Consider the following 9,796-nt stretch of genomic DNA (forward strand, 5'->3'; position numbering starts at 1 on the left):
ATCGGCGCATTAGTGAGTTTCTCTTTAAGAATATTAAAAGATTTGATGCATTCATCCGAAAAGATGAATGGAGCATCCTTTTCTAGGAGTTTATTCATAGGAGTGGCAATTTTAGAAAAATCTTTTATGAAACGTCGGTAAAAACCGGCATGCCCTAGAAAACTCCTAACTCCTCTAACATTGGTGGGATGTGGAAGTTTAGCAATTACATCTACTTTAGCTCTATCCACTTCAATTCCTTCCTTTGATATTTTATGTCCAAGAACGATGCCTTCTTTAACCATGAAATGGCATTTCTCCCAATTAAGAACTAGATTTGATTGTTCGCATCTAATAAGCATTCGTTCAAGATTAACTAGACATGATTCAAAAGTATCACCGAAGACTAAAAAGTCATCCATGAAAACTTCCATGCATTCTTCTATCATATCGTGAAAAATCGCCATCATGCACCTTTGAAAGGATGCAGGGGCGTTGCAAAGTCCAAATGGCATGCGTTTGTAAGTAAAAGTACCATAAGGGCACGTGAATGTAGTTTTCTCTTGGTCTTCGGGTGCTATTGGAATTTGAAAATATCCGGAAAAACCATCAAGAAAACAATAGTAACTATTTCCGGCTAATCTTTCCAACATTTGATCAATGAAAGGTAAGGGAAAGTGATCTTTTCTGGTGGCGTCATTTAATTTTCTATAATCAATACAAACACGCCATCATGTTACAGTCTTAGTAGAAATAAGCTCATTTTTCTCATTTGTAATGACAGTCATGCCACCCTTCTTAGGCACGCATTGAACTGGGCTTACCCATGGACTATTAGAAATTGGATAAATTAAACCTGCATCTAGCAGTTTAATAATTTCTTTCTTAACTACATCTTGCATATTAGGATTTAGTCTTCGTTGGCGTTGCACATACGTTTTATGACCTTCTTCCATAAGGATTTTATGTGTGCAATACGAAGGACTTATTCCTTTAATATCATGAATTTTCCATGCAATGGCTGGTTTATGAGTTTTCAACACAGAAATGAGTTGAGATTTTTCATTTTCAGTAAGAGAAGACGATATTATTACAGGTAATTCAGATTCACCATGTAAATAAGCGTATTCCAAATGGTTTGGAAGTGGCTTTAACTCTAATGTCGGTGGTTCTTCTATCGATGATTTGTATCGATATCTGTCTTCTTCTTTTAGCATTTGAATTTCTTCTGTTGTTAGTTCATATCCATTAGCCATAAGTGTAGCTAACATTTCAGTTTCATCAATTGGTTCAGTTCCTTCTCCTAAAGAACATTCTCCTGTTCCTTGTAATTCTGGAAATTCTTCTAACAATTATGCATGTGATTCTATAGTTTGAATATAATAACATGTATCATCTGCAGATTACGGTTGTTGCATGGCTCTATCCACTGAAAAGGTAACACTCTCGTCCTCTATACTTAGGGTCAGTTTCTTACCAAACACGTCTATTATTGCTTTAGCCGTGTTTAAGAATGGTCTTCCTAATATGAGAGGAACTCGAGAATCTTCTTCCATGTCTAGAATAACAAAATCTACTGGAAATACTAAAGTACCAACTTTAAATAGCATGTTCTCCATTATCCCTCTAGGATATTTTACTGATCGATCGGCTAGTTGTATGCTTATTCGTGTTGGTTTCAATTCTCCAAGGTCTAGTTTAACGTATAGTGAATACGGCATTAAATTTATACTAGCACCTAAGTCTGCCAATGCTTCTATTGAACTTAGACTTCCCAGAGAACATGGAATTGTGAAACTTCCTGGATCAGATAATTTTTCTGGTATCTTATTCAACAGCACTACTGAACAATTAGCATTCATAGTAACAGTCGAGAGTTCTTCCATTTTCTTTCTATTTGTGATTAGATCTTTCAGAAATTTAGCATATCTAGGCATTCCTGAAATCACATCAATGAAAGGAAGTTTGACATTTATCTGTTTAAACATATCCAAGAATTTAGATTGCTCGGCTTCAAGTCTCTCTTTTCTCATTTTACTCGGGTAAGGAAGTGGTGGTTGGTATGGTTTAACATAAGGTTTAGCCTTAACTGTGTTATCTTCATTAACCTTTTCAACTACCGGTTCTTTTTCCTTATCTTGATCAGATTGTGGTTCTTGTGGAGTAGGAATAGCTTCATCAGAAATTATAGGTATTTCAGGTGGTTTAAGTGTAATACCACTTCTTGTGGTAATGGCTTTAGCTGTTTCATTCCGGGGGTTAGCATTTGTATCACTAGGTAGACTTCCCGGTTTTCTTTCACCTATTAACCTTGCTAGGTTACTTACTTCTTGTTCCAGATTTTGAATAGAAGCTTGTTGATTTCTAAATGCTTGAGCATTTTGTTCATTGGTTTGTTTTTGAGATGTGAAAAACTGAGTTTGAGAATCAACTAGCTTCGACATCATATCTTCTAGATACGGATTTTTATCATCGATTTGTGGTGGTTTGTTTTGAAAAATAGGTCTTTGTTGATTGTAAGTATTGTTGGATACTTGTTGATTGCTAGGACCTTGTTGGTTATTGTATGGAACATTTCGGTTATAATTCTGGTTTTGATTGTAGATCGGTCTTGGCGGTTGATAATTATTCTGATAATTATTTCCAGGCCTTTGGTTTATGTATGAAACATTCTCCCTTTGTTCCATTGTTAATTCAATACTGAGACAATCTTTTGTCAAATGTGGTCCTCCACACTGCTCACAACTAATTCGTATTGAGTGGATATCTTTAGTCATCTTTTCCATTCGTCTCTCGACAGCATCTATCTTCGCAGAAATGGAATCTAAGTCATGGCTAGAATCGGCTCTAGCTGCTTTAGATGATCTAACGATATCTTTTTCTTGGTGCCACTCATGTGAGTGGGAAGCAGTGTTATCAATAATTTTGTAAGCATCAGTTGCTGTTTTCTTCATAATGAAACCACCAGCTGCTATATCGATGTCTTTCCTTGTAGTGATGTCGCATCCTTGGTAGAATATTTGTACTATTTGACAGGTGTCTAAACCATGTTGCGGACATCCTCTTAATAATTTTCCAAATCTGGTCCACGCCTCATATAGAGTTTCAATTTGCTTTTGTGTGAACGTAACAATTTCTCCTTGAAGTCTCACGGCTTTAGATGCCGGAAAGAATTGTTTAAGAAATTTTTCAACTAAAACGTCTCATGTATCAATCGCTCCTTCAGGTAACGATTCCAACCAATCTTTGGCTTCTCCCTTTAAAGTTCAGGGAAATAACATGAGATATATCTGTTCATCCTCCACTTCTCTTATTTTAAATAGTGTGCAGATCCTATTAAAGGTACGAAGATGTTCATTTGGATCTTCCTTCGGTGCACCACTAAATTGGCATTGATTAGTTACCATATGTAAAATTTGTCCTTTGATTTCATAATCTGGCGCATTAATGTCAGGTTGAGTAATTGAGTGACCTTGGCCAGTGCGTTTAGCTCTCATTCGGTCTTCCATACTTAAAGGTTCCAGATTCTCCATAATTGAATTTGTTGAATCTGAATCACTAGAGGATTCTGATTTAATGGTTAGTTCCTCAACAATCTCTGTTTGAATGATTGGTGGTTCCGGAGGAAAGATTAGTGGTTCAGGATCTCGGAATCATCCCTGAATATTCTCCGGATTCTCAATTGTGAGGTCGGGTTCAAAAAATGGATTATCGGAAATTTGTATTGGAGTACTTGATCGACTGGATGACGATTCGAAAGAAAAATCAACGGCGATAATATTTGCTAGATGTCTTGATCGAGTTACAGGTGGTGAACGTATAAAAGGTGGTGAACATTTTGCTCGGTGCATTCACTGAATATCCTATTAGTTTTTAAAAAGAAAGAAAAATTATATAAGTTATCCAATTAATAGACTTTTCTGATTTTGCCCACGTTTCGAATAGCCAAAAGATGCAGCAGAGGGGCAGTATTCGTTTGGTCTCAATATAATTGAGTACTGTTTGGCTCCAATAACCCGGTCCACGTACAAATCCAACTATTACTAAGAACCAGAAAATTTTGATGTCTATCAATTTAACCACTTAAAAATAATTTTTTATAATTTAAAGAAATTTTAGAGAAGAAATAGAAAAAAATCTAAGTCCTAAACTAGAATGTCGAGAAATAAGAAAGAAAAAGAACGCGTCGAAAAAGGTCGAAAAATAAAAGGTCGAAAAATAATAGGCGTCGAAAAATAAAAATAAAAAAGTAACGCGTCATAACTTAAAAGGCACTAAAAACTAAGAATTAAAAGTTGCGCCTAAAAATATTAAAGCTTAAAAGAAATATTATATCTCAAATGGAAATAACTTAAAAAGGTACTAAAACTTAAAAATGGCGTCGCAAAATTCTAAAGAACTTAAATGTTAGTCTAAAGAAAAAGCACTTAAGGGATTTTACGGCAAATCCTAAAAATCTAGAAGTAAAAATAACTATGGCAAAAACTATGACTTGAAACTAAAAACGAGCGAAAAATACAAATATTACGCTAAAACAAATAAAAAGGAACAAAATATAAAAATATACTTAAAGTTGTAAAAAGTACAATTTTTATAAAAATATTATTTTTATATTATTTATTTTATAAAACTATTAATTTTATAATTTAATTAAACTAGTTAAACTTAAAATACAAATTAAATAAAAACTAAATTAACTAATTAATTAATCTAACCCTAATTACGGTTTAAATTAAATAATAATAATAATTATTAAAACCCTAAACTGATGGAACTAGGTTACCAGACCTGTCAACTCACCTCATGCGATAAGATAAGATGTTAGTTGTTTTACCATGTGATCGCATGGCTTGAGAAATTGGGCTTGACTCTGGGCTGCAACAGTGATCGGGCCGAGTGTTTTTTTTTTTCTGTTTTAATTTTATGTTTTAAATTAATACTAAATATTTAAATAAAATTTATATTTTTACAAACTAAAAATAAAGAAACTTTATAAAACTTAAATATTTAACAAACTCTTAAAAATATATAAATTTTGTTTTTCTTTTTATATTTTTGCAATTTAAAACGTATTTTTACAAAAACGTATTTTTACAAAAGTAAACTAAATTTTTTTTTATTTGTTTATATAGCGTTGCGCTTCCGGCGTTTAAGCAAGAATTGTCCCCGGCAGCGGCGCCAAAAATACTTGATGTGTGCGAGGTGTACTAGGAAATAGTATTATTTTTACAACGAAATACTATTAAATACGATACAATTTTACACAAGATATTTATTTATTTATAGAATGGATATACCTAAACCTTGCTACAACACTTATAGGCAGTGTACCTAATCGTACAGTAGTGTAGTTTTTAGTAAGTCCGGTTCGTTCCACAGGGATACACTTAAACAAGCTTAACGCTATAATTTTTAAATTTATAAAAATACAAATATATATATATATAAGTGATATTATTATTATAAAAGGGGTTTTTACCGTTTAATGACCGGTTTGTCGATTTTTAAAACTTTAGTCGCAGTTAAAACCTAATGTAAAATATTAAATAAATAAAAGACTTAATTTAAACCGTAAAATAAATAACGATAATGAAATTGCGGTAAATAAAAGTGCGATAATTAAAAAGTACGATAATTAAAAGTGCAATTAAATACAATGACAATAAATAAAAGTGCGATAATTAGAAGTGCAATTAAATATGAAAATAAAGGAATTATGCTTATTTAAACTTCCGTAATCATGATGTTTGACGTGTTGATTTTTAGTTTATTCCCATGGGTTAATTGTTCTTTGTCCTGGATTATTCAATATGTCCATATGGATTTGTCCATAATAGTCCATCAGTCATAATCATAAAATGCGGAAGTCTTCGTCAAATTATTCTTATTCCCGAAGTCAAATATTCCAACTAATTGGGGATTCGAATTGTAACAAGGTTTTAATACTTTGTTTAATGAATACACCAGGTTATCGACTGCGTGTAAACCAAGGTTTTACTACTTTGTTAACAATTACACCAATTACCCTTGAATGTAATCCACCCCTGTTTCAATAAGTCTATTAACTATTAATCCAGTTTCGTGTCCGGTAAAATAAACAATTATTGGTAGTTATAGATATCCCGCCCACCGTGCCCAGTCAAGCGTATGTGGTTATATATAAATACGTCAAATTATAAGTCTATATATTAATTTAACGAGGTATCGTTTAGTTAATATAAAACCCATTAATAGCCCATAGTCTAATTTCCACAAGTGTCGTTCTTTTGTCCAAACCCCAATTATAGTACAAAGCCCAATTACCCAATTTTAATATTTTAGCCCAACATCATGATTACTTCAGCATTAAATAAGCATAATAATAACTTAGCTACGAGACGTTAATTTAAAAATAACATTAACCATAACTTACAGTGATTAAAAATAGCGTAGCGTTACACGGACAGAATTTCGACTTACACCCTTACAACATTCGCTAACATACCCTTATTATTAGAATTTAAAATTAAAATTAAAATTAAAATTAAAATATAAATATAAATATATTTACGTATAGATAGAGAAATGGATATATGATATATATTGAACCAAAACACGCGAATTTATAGCAATGTGGCCTGTCACCTACCACCATGCGATCGCATGGAATTAAAGCTTCCAGGCCATGCGATCGCATGGCCTCTTTTTCCAGCTCACATGAGTTTGTTTCTGTGTATGCCGACGGTTTAATATATAAATGTAATATATAAATAATTATAAGAATTATTTAAATATTATATTATATTTATGTGCATAGTTGACTTGTAATTTTTAGTCCGTTGCGTCGAGCGTTGAGAGTTGACTTTGGTCCCGGTTCCGATTTTTCGAACGTCCTTGCGTATAATTTAATATCTTGTACTTTGCGTTTCGTGTCTTGTACTTTTGTAATTTTGAGACGTTTCTCACCAATAATTGGAACCTCTTTGATTGTATTTTGTACTTTTGAGCTTTTTGGTCGTTTGCGCCTTCAATTCGTCGAATCTGTCTTTTGTCTTCACCTTTTATTATTTAAACGAATATCACTTGTAAATAGAACAATTGCAACTAAAAGCTTGTCTTTCTTGAGGGATAATGCTATGAAATATATGTTCGTTTTCAGCATTATCACAGTGTGTTCCACCAGGTTAGTGCACCGTCCGACAGCGTACATGAGGCATACTTGGTTTTGTTCGTCTCTGAGCAATTACTAACACGGAACACAGATTCTAATTTCTCAAACCACCTAGTGAGACCAACTGGCCCCTCAGTACCACTAAAGTTGTGGGGCTTGCAGCTTTGAAATTCCTTATAAGTACACCCATTACGAATGGGCTGGTTAACTGGTGGAGCTTGGGGGTTCATTTTCGCTAAAGCTGCGGCTACTCGTTCAGTGATCATTTCTTCAATCTGTGCTGCTGTGGGTGTTGATCTTCCATTGGCCATTGATGCTCTAAACAAAAATTTTGACTCAAGTCAAAATCCAGCATTCAATAAATAATAGTATAGTATATTGTAACCAACATGGAATCAACACATCACATGTTAATTAAGTAATGCAACTAGATGCAGATACCACGAAATCATCATACAGTAACATAAATAGAACACCGTGCAAGAATTAAACAACACAAAGTTCCATTCATTAATAATAAGTTGCATACATCCGCATAGGTTCGTACAATACATAAGTAAAAACATGAAACTACAAACGAGATTACATAATGAAATCTACTACAAATGTCCTATGGTGACGGTGGGTGAAGGATGTCCATTACGTAGGACATCTGGTCCTCGAGCTCTGTTACCCGAGCACGGAGGATCTCCACTTCCCTCATCAGTTCCTCGACAGAGGGAGTTGGTGGGGCTGGCGGTGCAGATGGTACAGGTGGTGCCGGTGGTGCAGATGGTCCAGCACCAGAAGTAGATGGTGCATAACGGTAAGCCTTACGCACGAAAGGATCAGCAGGGTAAGGCACAACCCGCTTACGGGCGGTGACCCTAGTCCTCAGTCCATGTGCATTAACGAATGGTCGACCTGCGTTAATCCCTGGAATAACGGTACCATCGAAACGATACCGCTTCTTCGGCAGGGTGGAGGGTGGCTGCACGGGTGCCTCATCAGGGTCCTCATCGGAATCCTCGTCGCTGGAGTCGTCAGAGGATGAGTCGTCGGAATCATCTGGGGGTGGCTGCACGGGTGGCTCTGCTCGGCCGGCTATCATCAGTCGGTATCTGAAAGGCGGGATCAGAACGATACGTCCATCAGGAAGGCGTCTGCACCAATGGTTATGCTCATTACGGAACGGACCCTCCCCATTCTCCCCAGGAATCACAGCACCACCGGAATGGTGCTGTGGCTCCGAGGGTCCTGGGGCAAGTGGAGCTGGAATCTCCTGTAGGTCCTCGGCTCCGTCTGAGGTGATCACTGGGTCGGGTGCATGGCTACTGGCTCCAGAGGACGAAGCGCCAAAGTCACTGGAGGGTGTCGACGACGAGATCTGAGAATCGGCAACAATGGCAGGTGAGGTGGCGGATGAGTCTGAGTCGCTCTCCAAAATGATAACGGATGAGGCATCCGACATCTGAACAAGGAAAAATAACTTTTTCCATGTCAGTAAGTCATAAAGCAAGCACGTATTAGGCAAAGTAACTACGACATTCTAGATCATCTATAGCAGTAAGTAGCATGGCAATAACGACAAGTATCATGCAATCGAAAGCAGATAGTAGCATGCAGTAGTGAAAGCAAGTAACAGTATACGGCATATAGCAGTAAAAGTAAGCAGCAGCATGCAGTAAGTTCCGTAGAAACAAGTAAACTAGCAAGTTGTAGATTAGTCCTATTAGTGAAACCTATTCGGGTTGGTCCAGACTCACTAATGCAACCTAATTCCCTACAACCAATGCTCTGATACCAAATGTGACGCCCAGTACTAAATCAATGTGTATGGACCATCATCAACAGGATCATTACAAGGTCAAACACTATATGCTGTTTCAAAAAGAGTTTGCATTCATGATAAAAGGTGACGTTTTAACCAACGTCAAATGTTTAACATCCGAAAGTATGCTTCTACGAATAGCAAGCAAAAATAATAGTACGTGACCCATAGGTCGTTACAAATACATTGTTTCAAAAATAACATTGTTTGAATGCAAATTAAACGTTTCATGCGGTGACATCTCTAATAAGCGCAGCGGGAGTCTACAAAGCATGACAACTACAGCGGAAGCAAGCAAACCTTAAGCACCTGAGAAAAACATGCTTAAAAACGTCAACACAAAGGTTGGTGAGCTATAGTTTAAGTATATCAGTAAAGTAAGGTAGGCCACGAGATTTCAGTACTTCAAACAGCGTTTCAAAACAGTATGAAAAGTATATGTTCAACCGTGGGCACTTGGTAACTAACTTAACGTTTATAACCCCCTAAAAGTACACTTGGCGAGTGCGTATGTTTACGAAGTATTAAACACCCATTAAATGCTAGCGCTACTAGCCCGAGTGGGGATGTCAAACCCTATGGATCCATATCAAAGATTCGCGTTCACCGGTTCAAAGACCAATGACTAAACGTTACCGAGCTAAGGGGAAAGTTTATGCCATTGTATAACCCACACATATATAAAGTTTAAGTACTCGTGCCTAGTATGTAAAATGTAAAATGCGCATGTATTCTCAGTTCCTAAAATAGTTAAAGTAAAAAAGGGATGCTATAACTCACAGTGGAAAGTAGTAAAAGTCGATACGCGGAAATAGTAAGCAAGTAGTTTGGTCCGGAAGGTCCTCAACCTAAGTCAA

Source organism: Rutidosis leptorrhynchoides, chromosome 2 (assembly GCF_046630445.1).
Source record: "Rutidosis leptorrhynchoides isolate AG116_Rl617_1_P2 chromosome 2, CSIRO_AGI_Rlap_v1, whole genome shotgun sequence".
In the NCBI taxonomy this organism is placed as follows: Eukaryota; Viridiplantae; Streptophyta; class Magnoliopsida; order Asterales; family Asteraceae; genus Rutidosis; species Rutidosis leptorrhynchoides.